This window comes from Lissotriton vulgaris, chromosome 5, assembly GCF_964263255.1.
Source record: "Lissotriton vulgaris chromosome 5, aLisVul1.2, whole genome shotgun sequence".
Lineage (NCBI taxonomy): Eukaryota > Metazoa > Chordata > Amphibia > Caudata > Salamandridae > Lissotriton > Lissotriton vulgaris.
In genome coordinates this window covers 1,870,036,299-1,870,062,674 of record NC_141693.1, presented here as the reverse complement: position 1 = coordinate 1,870,062,674, position 26,376 = coordinate 1,870,036,299, and positions in this window count along the sequence as shown.

Below are 26,376 nucleotides of genomic sequence, written 5' to 3'. Positions count from 1 at the left end.
GCAGCCCGAGATGGTGGGCACGCCCGTCCCCGCCCTCGTGACCTGCCCGTCAGAGGGTGAGGGAACGAGCAGCGTGGGGCGCTCTGGCGGCGGCAGGCAGGGGAGTCAGGAGGCGTCAGGGGGTGCGCGATGTCCAGTGCGCAGCCCCTGCAGAGTGAAGGCAAGGTAAATGAAAACAGTCTCGTTATTTTTAAAAGCAAAGTTGCGCCGCGCCTCAGCAGCGTTGTAGCTCCCGGCAGAGCCTCGGGAGATCTAGTCAGTATCAGAGGTCAGGACTCGCCCAGCTGAAGTAGATTGCCAGGGGGGGAGGGACAGAGGAGCTGCCCCGCCAACCACAGAGCAGCCCGAGATGGTGGGCACGCCCGTCCCCGCCCTCGTGACCTGCCCGTCAGAGGGTGAGGGAACGAGCAGCGTGGGGCGATCTGGCGGCGGCAGGCAGGGGAGTCAGGAGGCGTCAGGGGGTGCGCGATGTCCAGAGCGCAGCCCCTGCAGAGTGAAGACAAGGTAAATTAAAACAGTCTCGTTATTTTTAAAAGCAAAGTTGCGCCGCGCCTCAGCAGCGTTGTAGCTCCCGGCAGAGCCTCGGGAGATCTAGTCAGTATCAGAGGTCAGGACTCGCTCAGCTGAAGTAGATTGCCAGGGGGGGAGGGACAGAGGAGCTGCCCCGCCAACCACAGAGCAGCCCGAGATGGTGGGCACGCCCGTCCCCGCCCTCGTGACCTGCCCGTCAGAGGGTGAGGAAACGAGCAGTGTGGGGCGCTCTGGCGGCGGCAGGCAGGGGAGTCAGGAGGCTTCAGGGGGTGCGCGATGTCCAGAGCGCAGCCCCTGCAGAGTGAAGGCAAGGTAAATTAAAACGGTCTCGTTATTTTTAAAAGCAAAGTTGCGCCGCGCCTCAGCAGCGTTGTAGCTCCCGGCAGAGCTTCGGGAGATCTAGTCAGTCAGTGAGCACCACAGTATCTTAGTCTGAGGAACAGGGCTGTCTTTAAGGGGGTGTGACTGGTGTGGTCGCACTAGGTGCTGACCTGGAGATGAGGGCGCTGACCTCAGGGGGGGGCGCTGTGCTTACCAAATACTTACCATTGAAAAACATCTTCTGCAGAGTTCCTTCTGTATCTAGCTTTCAGGCAGCAATAAAAATGTCTAGATAACTCTTATGATTAAGGTTCCTGTTAGAAAGAGGGATCTGAGTTTTGTCTGGTGCCATAAAGTAGCGCAGAAGGTTAATATGCCTGCTGCAAAGGAACCCTATTTATCAACCTTAGAATAATGAATTATTAGAGAAATACAATAATGCCGAACATCCGTGCTGTGCAGTTTCCATGCTTCCTATTTGATTTTGGTTTATCATAGCTCACTGTGCTATATTAAGATTGTTCTGTATGAATTGTCCTTGTGACAAAAAATAGTAAACCACTGAGCTGTCTACGTAAAAAAACATTTTTCTTACTCATGCTACACATTGTGCTTGCTGGAGGCGCACTATGCCTCTGAGCTACTTTATGATGAGTCAAAACTCAGACAGACAAAACTCCGATCTCTCAAACAAATACATTAATCGCCAGAATTAAACTGATGTTTTTAGCCTACAAATTGCTAGTTCACAAGGGATCTGAAGCCTGTGCCTTTAACCCTGAAAGAAGTGTCAAAATGCAACCCCCCACACAGCCCCAGAGCTTGAGGTAACAACAGCCCCTGAACAACAGCCGAATGCCATGTCCTAGACTGGGGCAGAAGGAGGTCCAGCAAATCTGTAACTGCACAGACATGTCCATTTTCATTTTATTTGTGACAGTGCTTCATTTGTAAAAAAAAAAATACGTGCCAGGGCCCTCGCCAGGAGTCCGCCGCAGTTTGCACCACACATTGCCACTGTACTTACTCAAATACTAACCATCACACTGCTACAAGTCTGAAAATTCAGGCTGTTCGAGGTCGCCAAAGCTTCAAGAATGGCTTGTATAAGTTGTTTTTGAAATGCATATTGATTTAACAAACAACTGTTTTCTGCTCATCTTTAAATTACACAAACAGTGCCACCATGTGGCAGCTATCATAAGAGCAGGTTCTGGCAATTAATTTCCAGTGCCAACAATGAAGTGCCGGTGCCAAGGATCGGAAACCATGGGCTCAAATTAAGCAGTGGTATGTGATAATCGGCCTGCAAACAGAATGATAATGGCCGATAGCAGGCTGTGCAAGGTCAGGGAGGGGCTGCAGCAGTCCCTTGAGGTCACAGCAGGAGTGCGAGCTAGCCCCTGTAGTGAGAGTTACAGAGCTCTGAGACTTCTTGCAGGGGGACAGTGCAGCTCGCCCCAATGTCCAGAATTACGGACAAAAGGCGTCCGTGAAAGGGATCGTCACGAACAATGGACAGGACGTCCAAATAACGGACAGTCCGTGAAATTTACAGACAGTTGGTCACCCTAACTGCAGCTCAGCCACGTAGACACTCATATTTTGCACCCCTGAATTTCTGCACCCACTTACATGCATACGCACACATTTCTGCACCCCTCATATTCCGCACCCTCCTACACACACACACACACAAACACACATGCACCCCTCATATTCTGCACACACGCTCTGACACACAATGGGTGGGCCCAATCACCCAGAAGCGCGACGCAGCTCCAGCAAGGCTCGGGGGTACACTATCTGTCCAATGCTGCGTCAAGACCTACGCCTGCTTTAAGCAGGCGCAGGGTTTTGACGCAGCATTGGCCTGAAAGTGGCTGAGTGAAATCTCATAGATTTCACTCAGCCACTTTCAGAAGGCGTTCCTGCGCAGGAATGCCCCCCCTGCGCAGGAACGCCTCCTTATGGCGCAGTGCTTTACAACGTGACTCATCTCCTAGATGCGTCACGTTGTAAATAGGGTGCATTGTTTGCGCCGCAGTTGCGTCAATTTAAGTGACGCAATTGTTGCGCAAAGAGGCGCAACGGCCTCATAAATCTGCCCCATTGACTCTCATGAGAGGTAACATTGAGGGTTCATAGCACTTGAAGGACTGAGGTGGTAGGCAGGGTTCATCCCCAGGAGTAACAATCTTAAAGACATAAGGTGCCATTACAGGTGAGGGGTGTCAGCCCCCAGGACTCAGGAGCTGAACCACCTGGATATTATAAGTGACACACGCGTACGGCAGGAGTTTAGATGTGAGGGAAGTCCCCCTGGAGCGCTGGCAGCAGTGGCAGCGCCAGCAGCTGGTACCCGAGCCTACGGAAGAGGAAGGATGGAGGAACTCCAGGCCGCAGAGATCACCCAGCGGGCCAGGGTAAAACCCAGCTCTCGACATGTTTTTCCCGTTCGCCCAGGCGGGTGCCAAGGGCTGACAGGAGACGGCAGACTCTGTGAAGGCCGGGATCAGGTTGTCAGGAGAGACCAGAAAACACTGGTGAACACACGCGGGTTTCTCAGCGCCTCGCACACACGTTTACATTGAGAGTTTCTTGGCAGCTCTGGCCGGGCTACAGTGCCCCGAGGCGGAGGAATCAGCGCTGGCTCGGGCCTGCACGGCAGGGTTTCAAAGGTTGGACTGCTGGCAGCGACTGCGCGCAATATGGAGGAAAAACAACACTTCCCTTGCGTGCTCTATAGATACAGATGTGTGAGCGGCTGCGGCGGCCGCGTCTGGGCGCAGGGGAACACGCTGTGCATGTGGGTGCATAATGTGCCTGCCCTGAAGAAAGAAGCACAGATTGGAAGTGGCTGGCTGTGTGGAAACAGGGATACCGTGTGTGTGTACATAATTGTCTGCACTTGAAGAGAGAACCACACAAACAGAGTGGTTGTGTATGTGGCAGCAGAGGGATACCTTGTGTGGGTGTGTGTGTGTGCGTGTGGGTGCGCATCATTTGCCTGCACCTGAAGAGAGAACCACAGATTGTAAGTGGCTGGCTATGTGGAAATAGGGATACCGTGGCTGTGGCTGTGTGGGTGTGTGTGTGTGCACATAATGTGTCTGCACTTAGAGAGAACCTTACAAAGGGAGTGGTTGTGTATGATGTGGAAGTAGAGGGAACCAGTGAGTGTAAATCAATCAATCAATCTATCTATCTATCTATCTATCTATCTATCTATCTATCTATCTATCTATCTATCTATCTATCTATCTATCTATCTATCTATCTACCTATCTTTCTATCTATCTATCTATCTATCTATCTATCTATCTATCTATCTATCTATCTATCTATCTATCTATCTATCTATCTATCTATCTATCTATCTATCTATCTATCTATCTATCCATCTATCTTTCTATCTATCTATCTATCTATCTATCTATCTATCTATCTATCTATCTATCTATCTATCTATCTATCTATCTATCTATCCATCCATCCATCCATCCATCCATCCATCCATCCATCCATCTATCTATCTATCTATCTATCTATCTATCTATCTATCTATCTATCTATCTATCTATCTATCTATCTATCTATCTATCTATCTATCTATCTATCTATCTTTCTATCTATATATCTATCTATCTATCTATCTATCTTTCTATCTATCTATCTATCTATCTATCTATCTATCTATCTATCTATCTATCTATCTATCTATCTTTCTATCTATCTATCTATCTTTATGAATTTTTCTCCCTGAATTTTGTTTCTGTAGCCATAGATGTAGCATAGTCATGTCAAAAATATGATACTGATTGAATCCTTGGAGAAGGAGGTCTTGGGGTGGCACAATAAATATGCTCACCCCATCTGGCACCAGCACTAATGCCAGCCCTGTCAGGGGCATAGCTATCATTCCTGCAGCTTTTGCAGTGCCCCAAGCTGTTGGAATTGGCCTTCTCCGCAGGGTCATCCCCAAACTGTTTGCCTTTTGCCTCCTATTTTTCTGACCCTGTTTTCGTTGGCTATAGGAGTCTGGGTACTTTACTACGGCTGATCAGTGCTAAAGTGCATATGCCCTCTGTATAAATTGTGACAATGATTGGTTGTCCATGATTAGCATATTTGATATACTGGTATCTAGCAAAGTGCACAGCACTTCAGCAGCTGATTGTGGGATGGCGGGTAGGAAGGCATATTCTATGAATGGAGGGATTTAATGTTATTATAATCAGTATTGCTATAAAGTTTTTATTTCAACATTTCTAGTTAAGAGAAAGCGAAGAGCACAAGTAGAAATGCCTACATAACACGACCAATGTGCTCTAATCCCAGAATCGTCTAGTGCCACACTATAACCTATTTTGAGGAACAGTGGTCCCTAGCTTAATCTGAATCATAGAACGATAGACATACACCTAATACCATGGATGTCCTTTGTCCAGCCGGACAGGATTTTTTATTATTTTCAAAATCTTTAAAAATAGCTCAAAGGGTCAACATAAAATGACAAGTGGGCACAACCCGTGACCCATGGTGTACAAGACAGAACAAGAAGGGAGGTTATATACAAAAACGTACAAGGCGGTCTGTACTAGTATTCAGTTACACAGACTTGATTCTATTTTAAACACACCATTGTAAAGGCTTGATATGATATTGTTTGATACATATGGTGCTCACTGGTCGACGACATTTCGATGCCACACTTTAAATACAGGGCATCATCATCAGGACAAAAATGTAAATCATGTTTGTCTTATCATACTTTCAAACATTTGCATAAATGTCATTTACTGGTGTTCGGATGGTACATTCTTAATTTGAATGAAGTCCGGGAGCCGTTAAGGGTCACTGGAGGAACTTGTGCCGTTAGCATAGTAATCGGCTTCGCTCGTTTTCAATGTGCGTGTTACAAATAGTTGCGGGAATAGTGAGCAGTGTTACCACGAATAGATAAACGAGGCAGAACGTTGGCGGATGCAAAGAACTTCACTTGGATTTGGGCGTGTTAATCAGCTTTTGCTCGTTGTCAACATGCGTCTTAAAATAGTTGCGGGGATAGTGAGCAGTGTTACCACGTATAGATAAACGAGGCAGGACGTTGGCGGTTTGCAAATGCAAGGATTTATATAGCGGCAGCTCGATGGCTGGCAAGGCGGAGGTGGCCAGGCGGAGGTCTGGAGTTCGCCAGACCTCCGCCTTGCCAGCCATCGAGCTCAGTACCCCTTCCAATCAATATCCACCTGTTCGTCTTCTCTCCCCACAGACTTCGCAGAGCACAGGACACTGTGATGCAATTGGTTATTTTACTTAGAGAAAATTTTCTCTCAATAAAGCTTTTCTTTACGTACTGGATGTAACCGATTCAAAGGCATTTCTGCTGGAAGTTCTGCTATAAGCCATCTGTCCACTGAACTTATGATTTATGGTACTTATTGAGATGTAGATCAATTTCTGATTTCTAACTATGTGATTACTGTATATGAGCCTTCATGGCATTTATTGCATTTCTTTGTACTGTATATTTTGAGATTTTGTAATAAACCTTTTAACATTTATTGATCCAGAACTCAGCTTTTGAGTAGTCTGAGGCACTATTTGATTTACTCTGCTAATTTGTTGGGCCTGATGTCGAGGATGTGGGTGACTGTTATTGCTAGATCAAGAATGCATGAGCAGAGCACTCAGAGGTAAATTTTGGCGTGACCGGAATATCAAAATATGTTGAAATATTGGAATTCTGGTCCCATCATTTTTGTAGCAGAGGATAGTTGCGTAAGAGCACCTCCTCTTTGCTAGTAGTCCCCAAAATACTTTTCCTGTGATTTACTAGTCTTTTTTGCCCAGTCCAAGGGAGAAAGTTATTGGAACGTTGCCAAAATTCCAGGGTTAGAGACTCTACAAAAGGGACTGGCTGTGTGTTCCTGTACGATTTGGAGTGTAAACATGAACAGGGTAAACTGATTTTGTGTATGGTGAACTTATTTGTGATATACGTGGAACTATGTGTTTGAGCCATGGATTTCTGTTCCTGTTGTGAGTTGTTTGGATCTCCGATGATGCTTGTGGGTTCAATTTGTTGATTGGTTACTGTTCTACTGGTGTATTATTCATTTTTTAAACTCATCTGAGGTTCTACTGGTTCATCGGTTGGTTTAGATTGGTTATTGGATTCGTCAACATTTAAGGTATTGAGATAGATTGATTTTATTTGTCTGTAATTATGCTGTGTATAGCAAGGATGTTGCATACGCATCAATAGCGTTTCAGAACTAATGAGTTTCTTTTCCAGTTTGTTTGCTTAATTTGGGTTGGTGACTTTGCTTTTGACTTGACGCTTTGACTAGGTTGGATTATGCCTGATGGGAGTGAGTCTGTCTAGTGTGAATTGTAGTAACAGGAGAAAAATTGTGAATAGTTCCCTGGTTTTTCATTCTTCATTTTGAATTTTGTTCTTGTTTCTGAAGTTCTATGATTTGCTATTTGATTGTTTTCCTTGATTTACTGACTTTTTCTTACTTTCTAGGATACATAGATAAGGGTTTATTTAGTTTATTGGTTTAAACAGGGGTTTTGCGATTGATTTACTTTTCAAGGATAAGATGTGCTGTGATTAGTTAGGGGAATTGGCTGAGACGTCATTACAAAGCAGTGCTCTGATTGGCTAGTTGCTGACGAAGCCGTTCTGTAATAGGTTGACCTTTAACAGAGCTGTACTGTGACTGGATGTTGTTAGGTAGTTCGTTTTGAGGGATTTTGTTTGCAAAATTAATGGTTAGTTTGTTAATAAAAACTAAGATTTCTGTAGTACCTAGGGAAAACTAGAAGTGACCAGCAGAAGGGACTATTTGTGTACTTAGATTTCAGATTGGAATACATGTACCTCACATAAAAAAGTTTTGCAATTTCCATCAGAAGGTACCTTTATTCTTAAACAAATAAACTTTTTAAGACAAACTATGTATGATATTAAGCCAATGCCTATATCTACAGAGATTGAGGTACTTAATAAATGGAATTGCGTGGCGACAGAGAAAGAGAGGACGAAAGTAACAAAGCAGGTGAAAACCTCAATTAGACAGTGGTTTGAGAACAAATTGGACAAGCAAAAAAAAAATGCTGGAGGGAGGATATGATAGGGTGCGCAAAAAACGTTACCTGCTATAAATAGTGAGAAGGATGACAAAGACAAAACTAATATTGGAGAGAAGCAGACCAGACAGATGATTCTGAAGATGATAACAAATGTATAGATAAGCTTTTGAATTATTGACCTCCTCCATACACAAGACCAGAGGGAACAAATAGAACTTGACTAGGACCCAATACAGATGCTAGAGAAGATGACAGTTGTAGGACATTGGGTCTATTAGCTGTGTGACCTGCACAAGTAACGGGTCCACATATCCCCTTGCTGAGAACCAAGCACCCCATTTTAGCACTTGACTCTCTCAGGGTAGTGAAGCAGAGCAGTCCACAGCCTACTCAGGTAGGTGGTGTGAACTAATAATCAACGTTCAGTGGCACATAATAATTAAACTCAATAAATGATTGTCCAGTCAATACTTTTTCTTCAGAAAAAGGTGAAGTGTATTTGTGTACACACACACACACACTACTAAATACTATGCAGTAATTTACAAATATGTAGATAGGCAAATGGAAAATACTATAAATGGCATTACATAATCGCATTTGACGTCCTAAAAGTGTCATAAAAACATATAGGGTAAGTCTATCGGCTAGGGCCATGGTTCATGATCAACAAAACACATGATACAAACATCATTTTATATATAAACGCAATCCTCAATATTAATCATCGGGTGCAACTGCACCTATTAATGTCAAGAAAGGAACTGACTGACGATTCTGATGGGTTTAAGGACCATAAGTTGGAAAGTAATCCCCTACAATAGGGTGGTGCCTGCTCAGACATTGTCGTAGGGATTACAATGTCCCTTTCAGGCAGCCTTTCAATGACAGTCCAGCTACCATTGAAAGGCTATCAGAAACAGACTTTGGGGGGACCCTAACAGGGCCCCCGTCCCTCCACAGCCTCCGCTATGAGGCCTGAGGGGAACCTGTGGTGCCCCCCAACCATCCATGCCCCGTGTGGTAGGCACCAGATGGTGCCTGGCACGCGGGGCATGAATGTTTGCAAAGATCCATTATTCCATTGTGGGTTGTGCTGCTGCCAGAAAAAGTGCAATGGAAAATGTATCTTTCTGTCCGCCTCATGGGCAGTGGCATTCTACTTTGTTGGATGGAACCACCGACTACTAGGCGGTCAGTTTCCATCCCGACATGACGCCGCTCAGACACATGTACGACCTGCATCATAATTAGGGCCAGAAAGGAGATTGGACTGAATAAAAGAGCAAAGCCAGCTAAAACAGAAATCAAGCCAGATTAAACATTTCCTAGAACAAGACAATACAGACTTACAACAAAAGAGGAAGAAGAGGGAATGAAACCTGTGATTGAAAAAAGGAATGAGCAGAGAATCCCCCTGAGGTACTTGGTAGTACTTAAAACTCTCCTGTTATGGGGGTTAAAAAACGAATTGAAAGAGGAGCATCGTACGAGATGTCAGCAAGATTAACAGGATAGTGGTTCCATGTTGCCCAGTCTTTTTTCGTTTAAATCTTTGAATAAAGTTTTAGTCTGGTGTAAAATCCCATAAGGGTATACAGAAAATCCTTCAATTTGTAGTCAAATCCCAAAGAAAGATCTAGAGAGTTTGAAGTTTCCATGTAATTCGGTCTCAGTGCAATAACTTGATGATGTACTGGTTAAATCTAAGACCAAAGAGGACAGTAAACTTGTTACAATTGCCTTGTTTAATCACCTAGCTGAAAATGGTCATAAGTTTTATATAAGGAGAGATGGGGTTTTGAAATAAATTCTATCTTGACCGACACCATAGGCCATGCCCAAGAGACCAGCAACGCTCCAGTGCTCCTAGGGAAGGAGACGGACAAGTGGCCACACCCCTCTGGGATTCAAAGCGAGAGCAAGGAGAACAGAATTGAGCAGAAGACAAGATGCTTGTGGATCCAATGCAACTGACACGGAAGAGGAACAGGGGGGGAAGGATACCCACAATACAGGAATTGTGACCGTCGGAATCAGGAGAGCAGGAGGAACAATTGGAGACACAACAGCAGCATGGAGGGGCGGTGAGGCTCACCGGTAAAGCAGAGGACGCAACAGGACAAGGCTGGCTGAAGGAATCTGTCCGCTTCCAGAGAGAGGTCAGAGGGGAAGAGGCTCTGGATGACACAGCACTGCTGTACACTTCTATCAAGCCCGGCATCCAGGATAGTGAGACGGACACCCCGTGTTCCAATGACACAACCCAGGGTACGGGTCAGAGCCAGAGGCACATGTCTGGCGCAGCAAAATTCTTTTGTTGGGGCACACAAATAGTTTAAGCCATACGTACGTGGAGTATGTAGTTGTACTAGGGTGATTAGCCTCTCAGAGGTGCATGAGCCTAGACACATCCTCCTGGTGATAGTGTCACTGTGGTCGGTTGACAGAATAACTAAACTGATCATAGTTTGTTTGGGTTTGTTTTTGAGGAGGGACGTGTCGCTTTCAGGATGCCTGGGGAGAGGATCCTATACCTACCTCTGGAGTCATGAAAGACAAGAGTAACCTTGATCCTTCAGTGCATAATATGCCACTAAAGACTTGTTTACTGCTTTGTTCTCAAAATGAAAATAAAACTTAAACAATACCCCTTAGTTTTCTCTCACCTCCTTTCACCACTAAAGTTTTCCTGACTAAAATGCAGCATTGTAAGAGGGAAGTCATCTGTCTTGGACACCATATTGAAAAAGGTGTAAGGAAAGTCTTAAAAGAACGCGTTTCTGCAATTCTGGAATTGACCACTCATATGAAGGTTCGAGTTTCTTGGAATTGTTGGGTACTTTAGTCAGTGGATTTCAAACGTTTCCCTGATTGCAAAGGCTTTAGTTGGGTTGACATGCAGTGATGTCCAAGATCTGTTATCATTTAATGATGTATTTTGAAAATGTGCCTATTAGAGAAGACAATAGAGAAATTAAATATATATTGTTGAGAGTGATTGCATAAAACAAATATGATATTAACACTGATCAAGGTTATACGTGTCTTTTGAGTAGTGAGGAGCATAATTATATAAGAGAACACCATGAGAGAGGAGTTAAGATTGTGAGAAAATGGGAGGAGCTAAACTATGCATTGGAACAGATAAAAGAGGAAGAGTAATTTAGAATGTCAGGTTTACAACCTAGACTGAGAAGGGAACAGTGGAGAAGAGGTGAGCTATGTAGGGTAAGGCATAGATCTTCAAAGAGAGATAAGGTAGAATTTTTAGGAGAGTGTATGTGAGAGAACTTATGAAGTCAGAGGAGATTATTTCCATGCTGTAGAACTTATTTTGAAGGGAATGTATTATATTTGTGGAAAAACTGCTTATTTTATCTTGAAGACAAATTAAGTTGCTTCAAGTTATTTAGAATTTGTGTTTCATAGACTTTTTTTATATAGATTAATTAGAGGATGAACTATGTTTGAGGAGAGTAAGACGTAGTTTTGGCCAAGAAGTTTTAGATACATTAGGTGCTACGATTCCGTCTATAGACGTGCAATGAATTGTGTGAAAATTAGGAGTTTGTCTACAGTTGTAGATAGGTTTGCAGTAGATAAAGCAGTGTCATTTAAGCCAGTTAATGTAGAAATAATGGCTATTCGAGGTAAGGCGATACAAATTCATCCTTCATTAGATATTGTTTTGGCGAAAGAAGGCAGAGTCTGTAAAGTGATAAAGACCAATAGAGGTTCATACTGGACAAAACCACAATTATTGATTCTTTCATTACTAATCTGACTAATCTCTTGCATGAGATTAAGTCTTTTAAGGAACCTGGCTTATGGGAGATTAAAGGTTCATGGTTTAATGAGTTTGGGAAAAGGTTTGGTAAGGTTGGGGAGTGACTAGGTAATTTACATAGTAATGCATTACACAATATCCTATGCAATAATGAATTGTATATTTGTTCGGTTCCTTTTGCTAAACGTTTCTGACTATTTCATTTGTAGATATAAACATAAAGGTAAAGGTGTAGGTGAAAACAGCTTGAAGAAAATGAAAAGATTGAGATGGAACTGGAAAGTCTCAAGGATCATGACTACAACCAAATGGAAATGATGGAAGAAAAGTCTCAACGCAAGCAAAGATGATGACAACATCTACTAACTGATGTCTGATTAATAAAATGTATTAATGGCTTTAAGTGATTAGTAAAAAATAATCAGGCCGGGGAGGTTTGTAAAGCTTTTTCTAAAATGTGCAATTTTGGGTGGCAAATTGTTTTTGAATATTGCTGACTTTTATGATGAATTACAACTGATGAATTATTAACATTGCTTTTGAAACAATTGTATTTAGAGGTTTAGAAGTGTGTTTATTAATATAGTTTAATTGTGCCACATTTTCATAGAGACTCCATTTCACTAAATTGATGCTGTTTTAGCATTTTGTTCATTTTCCTCCTGCTCATTACCCCTCCCATCAATGTCCCCCTGCATGTCTTCTCTCCCTACAGTGTTCACAGAGCACAAGACACTGTGACACAATTGGTTATTTTCTTTAGCGAGCATGTATTATAAATCGAGCCTTTCTTTGTATACTGGATGTAATAGTTTCAAGGACACTTTCCCTGAAAGTTAGAATGTGGACCCACTAGCATAATCAAGAGTATGAGCCTTTGCTTGAAAAAAAATTCATATTGTGATTTACATCTCCATATCATGCTGTTGCTGCTGGAGCTGATGGAGTTTTCCTTTGCTTAGAAAGGTGTTAGTGTTGTATGATTTCTTGTAATGATCCAAATTCTGATTTGCTGAATATGTGTTATTGTTAGTCATGCCATGCTGATTTTGCTCATGTTGTAGTTATAAAATGTATATAAAAACCCTTTGGATTGAGTGGTAAGCTAGAGGACTACCCTTTTCTATCTGAGACTCTGTCTTCTTTATTTCAGAAAGACATTTTCTATTCTAGTGAGGATGCTGTCCATGTATCGCTTTGCTTCTAGAGAAGCTGTCTGTATTCCTTATGAATATAGGACAGATTATTAGAGATTTTACTGAACATTCATTGGCTTGGGTCTCTGTATCTGAGCCTTCACAATATTTACTGCATTTCTCTGTACTGCCTATTTTGAGATTATGTAATAAAGCCCTTAACTTTGATTGATCTAGAACTCAGTTATTGAGTGGTCCCAGTCACTATTTGAGTTACTCTGCTAATTTGTTGGGCCTGATGTAGAGGAGGGTAGTAACTCACTGTTAGATCAAGGGTGCAGGAACACAGCCATCAGAGGTAAATTGTGGGGTGATCAAAACATTGGGGCACAGTGAAATATTGGGGTTCAGACTCCAGCCCTGCAAAGCACCAGGCAACAGGCATTAGACTAGCTCATTTCAGTGTGGTGGTTCGCATCACCGCACTGAAATCCAAAGTCACACATTATTATAGTGTCTCATCAGCTCAAGCCGAGTGGTGTTAGTGCCACTGTCAAAAGAACTAGATGCAGCGAGCGGCCCGCGCTGCTTGTGGCAGGCCTGGGGACAGCTGGCTCGGCTCGCTCTGGGCTGGCTTGGGCAGCAGCTACAATGTAACAGGAAGTTCATCACAGTGGTTGATTTGTCAAATAAAACATGTTAGGGCTCTCCTCTGGAGGCAGAGCTAACGGTAGAAATGTGCTGGTGCAAACTGCCTCCTGACTAGAGCCCAGCACATATTAACCTGGAGAGAACTTGCACTAATGGTTGAGCTGCCGATTTGGGAGATGGAGAACCCGGTTCGAGTCTCTGCGTGGCTCAACACCCTGTGAGTCTTGGGAAAATCTAGGGGCAGATGTATCAAGGTAATTTTTTGTCGCAAACGCTGCGATTCGCAAAAAAGCAGTGTTTCCAGAATCTCCCGTCAGCCAGACCGTTTTACCTGGTGAATAAGGATGCAGAAACCAAAATCCCCTATCAGATCTGCCGCTCCACAGGACTGTGAACTGTATCAGTAATGTCCCTGAACCTCTCAAATATCACTGCAAAGTGTGCTCTGGAGATGTCCCTATTAGTGCTCCATCCCCCCCATTTGAGCACTGTCAAGGCCAATCGCACCCTCCTGGGAATGATTCACTTGCGCCCCCTGCACACAGAAAGGTCTATTTATGCGTAGCCCATAACCTTGCATTTTTTCCCGACAGTGTATCAGGGTTCTGTTGAAACATAGTTTGCTTGACTGCCGAGTGCTCATTGCTCCGTCCCGGATATGATTTCTCTCTACTCCGTTTCCGGCTGCCAAGCTGCTGACCTTGCCCGCCCCAACACTCGGTGAACTAAAAGAGGCTATACTGCTATCCATATAAGCAGCTGCTGTTGTTAATGATGGTCCCATACAGAACTGGTAAACTAGATACTGTACTATATCAATTACACATGGTGCAGCACCCCTTGGCCCATCACATCAACTTTACAAACCCAGGAGCAAGCCTGGGCTGGCTACCAAATGTCCATGCTGCACACACCTTACTCTAAGGAGCTCTACCTAAAGGAGCAAACGTCCCAACAGAACTGACCCATTTGTATCCCACAGCAGTGTGTCAAAAGAAGCAAACCAGGCCCCCTTACGGCTAAAAGAATGCCCTGGGCCGAAGGCAATTGTCCCTCATGATCTTGGCGGGCCCTAGCCGCGCTTACGGAAGTCCAGACTTGACAATACCGTTGCCCCTGACCACCTAGACAGGCCCTCTCCCCTGCTGTGTGCAAACCCTATAGTGTGAGGCAAGTACTGACCTTCAGATAAGTTCTGGAGAAGACCCCTGGGCACCCCCCTCCTGAAAACCATACCAGTCTTCTGCCCATCTTCCCTTGTGGTTAGCCCTCCTGTCACCTATGACCTCCTCAACCATCGGGCAGACCAAGCCAGGTTACCAGACAGGCGGAAACAACCTGTCGCCCGCTGCCCCCGCAACCGCACCAGGCAGCTACAAATTCCTGCGGGCCGAAGTCCAGGAACCAATCACAGCGACGCCTGAGAATCCGGGAGCTACCCGCTCGATTGCATTGTGATGGCTCCCACACTTACAGGCCTTGTACCCCATGCTACCGCATGTGCAAACTAAATTGAGTTTATCTGGCGCAGGCTTGTCCTGGGAAACGGGAATCGGAGCACTAGCAGAGCACCCGTCAGCCACCAACAGACGCAATCATAGTTCTAGTTAGGCACAGGAAGCGCCAGTGGTTGCCCAGAGTCACAGGAAGCGGAGAGTCAATGCAAAGATTCGAACCCGGTTCCCCCGCAACAAAGATGACCGCTTTCGCAGTAAGGCCACATCCTCTCCATTCTATGCACTGAGAACTGAATTCCAACCTTTGTGGCAAACCCTCGACCATGGCAGCATCAGCATTATCCCAGCAGCACGACTGAGCTGCCAGTTCAAAAACTATTGTCTTGCACTTGACAAGCCAGGCTGTGTGTTCACCCCATGAAGCAGGTATCCAGAAACAATAAACCCCTATTAAAACGGCGGCCAGTGACTCAACCCACATGTCTCAGAGGTCCCCGGAGCTCCTCAAAACTTAGAATGAAATAAGCCTGGTGACCATTACCAACACCTACACTGCCCTTAATGAAGTTGTTCACAACCCCTCAAACAAACGTTACTTCAAGGGCATCCCCTCAACAATCAAGCTGCTAACCATACCATACCTGCTGTGAAACTACGGCACTGTACCCGGGTGCCCCCAACATAAAACCCGATCTGCGGCCATATCCAATTTCAGCCCAACAGGTCCCAGCTTTTAGACCCACATAGATTAAACTGGCGACCAAAACAATACCAGCATATAACTGATTTGCGTCCCTGACACCTCACAACCGTAACCCCAGGACAGGTAAACCCCCCTCGCCAAAGCGCCTGCCCCAGTGGGCAAGGGGACCGCGGCGCGCTCGTCATATGCGTGTGTTGCGCAGGGAGCTCCGGGGGGGCCATTGTTACAGATTGCAACACGTGTGCCCCAAACGCTGCCATGCCCTGCCCAGACGGCCTCTCGAACACCAGGGTGCGGCCCCGAAGCACCTGCCCTCTCCGCAACTAAGCACCACTGCAGTCGTTGGCACCGGCCTGGCCCCAACTCCCGTCGCACAAATCAAAAAACCCGGGCCTCCGTGACTGCCTCATCCCCACACCGGGCAACAACCACGCGGTCAGACCCCCCAGGCACGCCGCAATGCTCCGATCCTGGGGGCAGAGGAGAGAATAGCCCACCCCACGAGCTCCATACCCATACGCGAAACCACAACGGTGTGCACGGCCAACACGCCACATGCATTCCGAAACTCGTGCACATTGGGGTACCACAAAAAATGAGTTATATTATATAACATCTCACTAGTAAACGAGTAATAATTGACCTAGCTTCACATTCATCTGCAATATAAGCTATATATATACAGTCAACACATCAAAGTGCCACACAAGGGACCCCAGCGGGCGGGAGCGGCTAGCGCGCCACGCGTGAACCCTAAACAGTTCAAACGATGCAATCTGCAGAATCGGCATGGGCAAAAGTTGCACTCTCCTCGGGAATCGGCATGAGAAAACCACGTCACACCATTCTTCATGCACACAAAACATCGGAGCCAAAACCGCAACCACAAAACCCTAGTGCGGCAACCCAGAAGAACGTTCTCCCTGCACAACTGCATAAACTTAAGGGGAACGGAGGCCAGCCGAAACAACAGGCCCACAAATGCACCCAACACCGCCAACCAAACGATCAATCCATTCAGACCCGACCCATCGCTCCCCCCAAAATGCGCTCAACATAAACAATTCCAATGCGGTCTAGACCCCAAAGGCCCGACTCACCGCAAACAAATCTCCAACAAACGCGACGAGGACCCGGACACGACCGCCAACAAACTGAAAAAAACAGCATTCGGGCAGCTCCGGCTAGGCAGGAGGCGTGGGGACTGTCCTCCTTTGTCGGCAACCAGGTACCAAAGAGGGCGCTTGGAGGATGGCCCAGATACAAATACCTCAGCTGGCCCCTCCGTCACTGGAAGTGACGTCACACGGGGACCCACCCAGGGCCCCAAGACTAAAATGCTGACTGGTGTCTGTGCCATCGTGTGGCACTAAGGATGGCTGCCCTCTTAGGGCCCCCTGCGGTGGCCTGGGGCAGCCTTGGGAAGCGGCTCTGAATGACCGATCCCATGGGGCAGCAAGACGCTCCTTGTTATTGGAAAGGACGGGAACTCCGTGGTATAATGACTCTCCCATTGGTGGATATGAACAATGTCATACAGTCTGTAGTTGAATGGTGACCAATCTGTTTCCTTGAACCTTTGTAGTGTGTTGCTAATTAGTCAACAAGAGTGTCTTACTTGTTCGTAGGTTCCCAGTGACAAGCTTGTCACCGGGAACCTACGAACAAGTGAGACACTCTTGTTGACTAACAGGAGAGTAATTATCCCACAGAGTTCCCGTCCTTTCCAATAACAAGGAGCGTTTTGCTGCCCCAGAGGATTAGTCATTCTGAGCCGCTTCCCAAGTGCTCCATATCCTATCTTGTCCTGACGAAGACCCCACAATGAGGAACTAAAAACCCTTCTCCACTAGGGGTCGAAACATAGACTACAATACGACTATCACACGCACGCAAACCATAGGAATTGAAGAAATCAATCTGCTTGGCCCTATGTGTGATGAATATAAGGGAACCTAAGACCTAGATCAGGCTGTAAAGGTTTCACTGTATATAATTGAATTGTGTCTATGTCACACCACCTTTACCCTGTCTCTCACTCATCCAACCACCCCCATTTCCCCTTTAAACCTTCTTCTCTTTTTACACTGAGAGCACTATATATATTGTATATAATGAAAGTGTATTGAAAGTAATCACATGGACTAACATGAATACTCTGAATTGTAAGAGCATTTTATTGAATACATTTGTGTTCCTGATGAATTCAATCAGAAATGTCTTGTGGCGAACTGTTAATACTTAAAATAATTATACAGGGACTACATCGACCCTTTCTTCGACGTACTGCTAATTTGACCCAGGTCGGGTAGTTTTTAGGGTCCACCCCGTTAAAACGTAATACTATTGTACATGGCCTGATAGTATTGCACAAAGGAATTAAGAATGCCCGGGGTGTCACAACTAACTATACCATCCCTTGCAATACCCTTCACTGTATGGCTTATAGCCCCTGGTTCAGCAATTCTGGAGACCAACGCTCTCCCAGGTCTACCCCCTTCCCCATAATATCTGGCCGTCCAACGCCTCGACATGTGCCTCACCTCTTGATCTGCCAGGTTGTTATACTCAGTGATCTTTTCTTTAATGGTAGCCAGTATGATGTTACTTGGCGTGCTTTCATTGGTGCGCTCAAGTAGCCCCAGTTCCTGTTCTAACTTGTTCATGGAGCCCCTTAAAGATCTAAGCACCCCAGCCTGCAACCCTATGCACACACCACGTATTGTTACCTTGAACCCTTCCCACAATGACCCAAGATTATCAGTGAAATAGTTCTCAATGGCCTCTTGCACTCCCTCACAGAACACCTGATCTTTCAGTACAGAGGGCTGCAATTTCCACTGAAATTGTGGTGGTGTATACATGTGTACTAACATTTGAAGCAAGACCGGGTAGTGATCTGACAACATGCAAGGTAAGTGCGTAATTGTGGTGATGCAGGAGTTTACATCCCCAGTGGTGAGCCAGTAATTAAGGAGGGCCCAGGACTGATGTACATATGAGTGGCAGGTACCCTCCAACACTGCAGGATGCCTCATTGCCAAGCGTCCAATAAATATAGATCTTTCATGCCATCTCTAACAGCATTTCGCTGCCTTTTTTACCGTGTACTCTGCAGTAGTGTGTCGGTTGAGTGCAGGGTTTAACACCACATTAAATCGCCTCCACATATAATCGCAGCAGATGGTTAGCTGTGTATTTTACCCCACAAAATTTCATAGAAACCAGGGTCATCTACATTGGGCCCATAGACATTCACAATAGTCAACAGTGTACCACTTAGTTTCCCCTGCACCACCGCGTAGCTGCCATGCTCATCCTCATCCACATGCATACTTTCATAGGGAATATTCTTCCTGATTAAGATCATAACCCCTCTCGCGTATGAAGAGTAGGAGGACATCAATCGCACACCAGCCCATCTAGTGGCCACCGCTGCCGCAGTATGCCTAGTAAGATGAGTCTTCTTTAAAAGTGGCACTTGTACATTATGACATTATGACGGTCTAAGTAGGCTAGTACTTGTCTCGTATTTTTCCGGTTATTAAGACCTCTGACGTTCCATGTTACCCAGGTTATTTTGACATCCTTAGAGTTCGCCAGGCTCAGCTCTTAATAACACACTCGCCACTACATCTGTATCTAAAATGCTCATACCTGTCTGTTGTACTCTTCCTATTCTGCATGTTATACGGACGTATCCAGAACAATCCTCAACAAGACCCCCCTCCCACTTCGCATCCCATATATATTAAGGATCCCCAAATAAAATAACAAAGAAAACATATCAATCCACCCACCCCTCTGTAGGCAGCTAGTCTGCCCACAGTACACACTCTGACCCATTAACTATGTGGGGTGTACCCTCTCAGAGGTCGATAGGTGCCCCTCGACCCCCTCGATGTAGAAAGGGGGGTCTGGGGCATTCCTAATGTGTTCTCCTAGCCTGCTTTGTTACCACATGTCAAAAGACAACATTACCTACATGTACACTACACGTCAACATTACCAACAAAAAGGAAGAACAGTTAATAACAACTACCAGTCCTTTTGATGGGGCTCAGTATTCATCATGGTGCTAAGCATGTACAGTTTATCCGTAACAGCAACTTTGTTGTTGTTAAATCGACCACATGATCAAGACACAATTGTCTTCGGAGCATCACTACCATGTTGAACACAGTCATCACTCTCATCTCCTGGGGGGCAAGTGTTGTAGTTCTCATATAGTCTTGTAATGAGGTCCATCCCCTTCACTTCCTTTTCCATTACAAGCTGTGTGCTTAGTCTCCTAGAGGGCATGCAGTTCAACACCCCATCTGAGCAATACCCCAATCCCTTCTTTACATAAATGTTATCCCCACTCAACCACTAAGTGCCCGATCCGTAGCAGCTCAATGAGGAAGGGCTACATTCTCAGTTATTTGCATAAGATTAAGTGAATATAAACAACAACCAGCGCCAAGATGCTCCCTTCGGAGCGAACGTCTGCGCTCTAGAAATACCCCTCCAAATATCCAAATATCCAAACAATACCAGTCTGAACAGATGGACAGAGTAGTGTGTTAATCTTCATTATCTGCGTTGTCGCCAGCCATTCTAGAAGTTTCTTGTTGCTCCAGCTGCCGCACTAATTGCATTGCATCTCTAGGGGATGTGAAGATCCTGTCTTTGCTCCCATGCTGTATTCTCAGATGCGCTGGGTACAACATTGCGTATTGCAGCTATAGCGCCGCCAGCTTTTTCTTCACTTGTTGGAATTCCCGTTGCGCCTTCTGTACGCCATTGTGAAATCCGGAAACCGCGCAACCTCCACCCCCTGGTACGTGGTTGTACCTTTTTCGCTCAGCAGGTGAAGTGCAACATCTCTTTTACCAATAGTTAAAGAGCCTGGCAATGATGGGATGTGGCGGTGCCCCTGGGTTGGGCTTAGGTGCAAGAGAGCGATGCGTTTTTACCACTACCAGTATGTTCGAAAAAATTTCTGCTCCCAGTATGGTTTTAAGCTTCTCCTCCACTTACAACTCAATTTTACCTGTATCTGTGGTCTCTGGCACACCTGTAATGTGGAGGTTATTGTGCCGGGACCTGGCCTCTAGGTCTTTGGTATTAGCTTTGATGACAGCTAGTAATTTTCCCATCTGGCTACAGGAGTCTGAGACATTCTCCACCTTGTCTTCCGTGTTGGAAATGCGTTGCTCCGCCTACGTTAACCGCATGCCATGCTTGTCCAATTTAGCTGTCATATTATCCATGCGCAGATTTAAGGTATTGATTTTTCTATCGATTTTTTGTAAACTTTGTTGCATAGCCAGCATCATGCACCCTAGTTTGGTAGTGCTGCCAGCTTCCAGTTCAGTTTCTGTATCGGAAGCTGCCTGCCTCTGTGTCATCTTAAGTCTTTTAGATTCAAAGGAAAGCTTGGCCTGTTGTTGCTTTTCTGGTTTGCCCATCTTCAACCACTGAAGCTGTGTCCGATCATAATGCACACCACTATTCCTAGTTGTCCAAAGCGGAGGACCCCACGGTGATCTCCACAAGTTTTTGGTGTCAGAGATATAATTGTTGTCTCGTCTAGCACAGCATACACACTCCGCAGTAGAGCTGCACTGTCCCACCACTTCGCAGTTACACAACATGCCCAGGTGTACTCTGCGCCGCTAGTATCTACTCCCCACCGTGTCCGGAGGCCAGAGTCTGCCGTCCCTCGTCAACTGTACATTGATAGCACTCTAGATTTTTAATGCGCTGTTCAAAGACGTACTGTATTCCTTTGCAATGCCTTCACTGCTCATGTTCAATATTGGCATCAGCCGCAATGCCCAAAGATCTCGTCGCCCCCAGCAGGGTGCCTTTGTACTCTCTCTTAGCTGCCAGCCGCCCTCTTCCAGCTTTCGTGCAGTTCGTGCCAATTTCACCGTCACTGAGGCCTACCAGTGCGATGTCACAGTTGCAAATTGGCTGGCACAGTTCCTTTGTCGTTTTTTCAAATATTTGCTCAGCCGTTTTCCAGACTAATGTGCCCTGCGTAGTACCCAAGTGTTGTATAACAAATGGCAGCAGGATATATCCCACAGCCATCCCACCACTCTGTTACGAAACACGCTGCTGTTAGTACTCACTGAGGAGGCCCGTAACTTCCCTTCGCACCAGATGCGTCTCCGCACCTGGGAAGTGGGGACGGGCAGCGGGCTGTCACCCAAGGGTGTTCTGTCCCACACGCCAGGCTGCATGTCAGGAACCGTAGCACGGACCAAGGCAAACTCAGCACTCCACTTCAGGGGCGTAACACAGGCCCCCGCAGCCCCTGCGGTGCGGGGGGGCCTCTGGCTCAAAGGGGCCCCCTCGGCACTGCACTCTGGCCAAAGATCTCCTGATTGAGCCCGGAGGGGGCCCCTCTAAGTACCGTGCAGGGAGGCCCCCTCACTTTTCATTACGCCAGTGCTCCGCTTCACCACCAGTCAGCCTCCACCCAGCACACCAGCAGCACCTCCACACTCTCCCGGAGCTCCAGGCCACGCGGCGTCAGGTTTTCATAGTCGCTGCAGCGCTTACCTCCGAATTATTTCAGCACGTCCCTCTCAGCGTGATGGTAGCTCATCTGGGGCAATCTGTCCCAACACCCGGTATATACCTCCAAATGCTGCTTTCAATATTACCGGCCGTCTCACAGGTATTCAGTAGTCTGTGACGGCCGCTATGTTGCCACCGGGTCGAGCAGCCGTAATAACAAGGATTTAAGCAGCGGCAATCACACCAACACGCATAGTCACATCATGACAACAGGACCCCCCACCCCACAACATACGCATGCATCCCGCAAATAACACACTAGACACCAGTGTTAGATTGGGAAAAACTGCTGCAGGTTTATTACATACAACGTTATGTAATCATAGTGGGTTATCTTACGGGCGATCCAAGGGCAGGCCGCATTCTCGCCACCTGCCCGCCTGCTGAGCCAGGCAGCACCGTGGCGAACCACTTATGTGCTGCCCCTTATGGTAATGATTATATTCACTCCCCTTGCGGGGCGTAGCTAGGCAAACTCCAGGTTTCACAGGCCCACAACCGCCCGAAGGACTTCTGGGGCGCCGACACGGGTTTCCGGAACCTCCCCTGAGGCCCCAGGTCTTAGGCTCTAGCACCCCTATGTGCCCGCTGAGGTACAGTGCTGCACCTCTCTGCTTCCGGATCGCCCTGTAACTCCGCCTGCAACGAGAATTAAAACATTTAAACGTTCAAACTGTCCCTCCCAAGCTGACACACAGGGTGAGAGGTCGGGAGGGAAAATGTGTGTCCCCGCTGGCGAGGTCACCACGACGCGTCCCGGGCGGCAAAGAGGCATGGAAAATGGCGAGGGGGACTTAAGTACCCCTCGCCCTGCCTGCCGCACCGGAAGTGACCACCAGCTCCTCCTACGCTCCCTTCGGGACTCCTCCTGCCCGGGGGAGGAGAGGGTGCTGGAAGGGGTTGGGGGAGGCCCACTGTGACTAGGAGGCCGCCCTCCTAATGGCCACTGCGTGGCCTCGGGCAGCCGCACAGTTTCATGTGCAGTAAGTGCGGGGATATGGAATCGTCATCTCTCGTGCTTGGATGGCTGGGAAAAATGCAGGCTTATAAGCCGATATTGGCCCTGACCAACGTGCGGCCATCTTCCTTCGGGCTCACTAGCGCCCCCCCTTGTTAATGTTATTGATTATAATCTTACAAGCGTTCTCACGAGTGTCTAAAGACTCCCTTCTTATATTTCTAAATTCTAGGTGCCATCTTCCCTAACCCATCCATTCCTGTGGAATCCTTTCAAATCCCTATCTCTTCGTGGTTTCCCCCAGAGTTTCGTGACTGGTTGTCCGTCTTCTCTTCTTGGCTTCAACACCCTCCATCCATGTTTGAGTTTTTGGTATGTGTTATTGTCGTTTTTACCTGCCCTATTTATCTTTTTTTGTTTCTTTTTCTGTTTCTACTCTCCCCTCTTTTCCCTTTCTTCTTTCTCTTCTCTTCTTTATCTCAATATTTTCTATGTCATAGCTTATTTCCTTAATGTTCGAGTGCTTATTTTCCACTCTTCTGTTTATTGCAACTTATCTACTGTTTTCCTGTTATGCTGTAATGGTTTTCAAAAGTTATTCTTAGTTTTTACAGTTAATCCATGACATTACGTATTGTTTCGTGGAATGTTAAAGGTGTGGGTACACCTATTAAGCGACAAAGAGTTCTTGAGCATTTATCCAATCTTAGAGCAGATATTGTATTTTTACAAGAATCACACGTAGTTGCTTCGAAGTTCTTAACCCCTTCAGTGCTGCGCGAATTCCGCTGCGGTGCTGAAGGTTCTAAAGAACCTATGGACTCATGATGGAACGGTTCCGTCATAAGCACAGGCCAACCGACCCTCATGACGGAACAGTTCCGTCATGAGCACCGAAGGGGTTAAGGTTAAGTGACAATGGGTAGGAAATGTTTTTCTTCTCCTGGTACCAGCAAAAGAAATGGGACTGTGATTTTGTGTCATAAAAAACTTAAACTCAATCAATCAATCAATCAGTCATTTGTTAAGCGCACTACATACCCGTGAGGGTCTCAAGGTGCTGGGAGGGGGAGTTGGGGGATGGGGGCCGCTACTGATCGAACAGCCAGGTCGTTAGTGTCCTCCTGAAGGTCAGCAGGTCTTTGGTCTGTCGTAGGCTCAGTGGGAGGGTGTTCCATGTCTTGGCGGCAAGGTGGGAGAAGGATCTCCCGCCGGTGGTTGTTCTTCGGATGCGCGGGACGGTGGCGAGTGAGAGGTCGGCGGAGCGTAGCTGGCATTTCGGGGTGTAGAAGGAGAGCCGTCTGTTGAGGTAGGCTGGGCCGGTCTTGTGGAGTGAGATAAACAAAGGAAGAGTGTCCGTCAGAGAAGCGTTATAGCACGTGAGATTTGAGGCCAGTTGTAAGTGGTCAGATGACAGACCAATTTCAAGAAAAAATACAGGATTTTTTCAGGAAACCCTCACTCACCCTAGTGGTGACATGCTTCATCATCGGGTCCACCGGGAGAGATCGAATACCTCCCCGGTGTGCTGCGACGCCAGGAGACTGCGGAGCAGGTACTTGTGAGGGTAAAGTGTGAAAAAGGGGTTTAAGTGAATTTAAAAATGTCAAAGGTTATACCAAAAAATCATTTATTGGCTGGTCAACCCGACATAATAAAAACTAACTATGTGTAGGGAAATCTAACAAAATAAAATATACTGGTGTTTCCCTATTAAAGAAAGGTCAACATGTTTCTGCCCTTTGGTATGTGTGACTTTACAGGGCTTTCTTCAGGACCAGTTTGCGAGTGTTACCTTAACAGGTATGGGCGCGCTAAGGCCCACCCTGCTAAAGGCAGTGAAAGTTAAAAATAGCACTATGTGTAAAAAAAGGTGCATTAAAAGAAACAAACTAATAAGTCTGGGGAATTACCTCTGTTACGAGGAACCTTGAAGTTTGTACAAAAAGTGAACCACGCCCCATAGAACTCAGGAGGGGGGTGGGAGCGACAATGGCACACCGCCCGCAACGCTCTGCACCCTCTCGGTACCTAGCGGTTCCCTCGCTGGATCTCGTGGATGCGGTCTTGTGGAGTGCCTTGTGTGAGTGGATGAGGAGCTTGAAGGATATCCTCTTCTTGACGGGGAGCCAGTGCAGGTTTCTCAGGTGGGGGGTCGTGGTACATCGAGGATCAGTCATGCCGAGGCGTTTTGGATGCGTTGTAGTCGATTGATGAGCTTGGTCGGGGCTCCCGCGTAGAGGGTGTTTCCGTAGTTGAGTCTGCTGCTGACAAGGGCCTGGGTGACTGTCTTTCTTGTATCTGTCGGGATCCATCTGTAGATCTTGCGGAGCATGTGGAGGGTGTTGAAGTAGGAGGAGGAGACGACGTTGACTTGCTTGGTCATTGAGAGCGTTGAGTCACGGATGATTCCCAGGTTGCGTGCGTGGTCGGTGGGGTCGGGGCTGCCCTCAGTGCTGTTGGCCACCAGGAGTCATCCCAGGCTGACGGATTGGAGCCTAGGATGAGGACCTCCGTCTTGTCCGAGTTCAGCTTCAGACGGCTGATCTTCATCCAGTCGGTGACGGCCTTCATTCCTTCATGGAGGTTGGCTTTGGTGGTGATGGGGTCCTTGATGAGGGAGAGGAACAGTTGAGTGTCATCGGCGTAGAAGATTATGTTGAGGTCGTGCTGTAGGGCGACGTGTGCAAGCGGGGCCATGTAAATGTTGAACAGTGTTGGGCTGACGGAGGATCCTTGGGGTATGCTGCTTCGGAACGGAACGGGGGGAGGCGGATGCTCTGGGTTCTGCTGGAGAGGAAGGAGGTGGTCCATTCCAGAGCCTTGTCTCGGATCCCTGCGGCGTGGAGGCTTTCGTAGTGTGTGGTGGCAGGCGGTGTCGAAGGCGGCGGAGAGATCTAGGAGGATGAGTGCTGCAGTCTCCCCATTGTCTAGCAGGGACCTGATATCGTATGTGGCGGTGATGAGGGCAGTTTTGGATTCTGTGGTTGCTGCGGTACCCTGACTGGAAAGGGTCCAGGATTCTGTTCTCTTCGAGGTATCGGGTTAGCTGTCTGTTAACGATTTTCTCGATGACCTTGAGCGGGAAGGGGAGCAGAGAGATGGGTCGGAAGTTCTCGAGGTCTCTTGGGTCTGCCTTGGGCTTTTTTGAG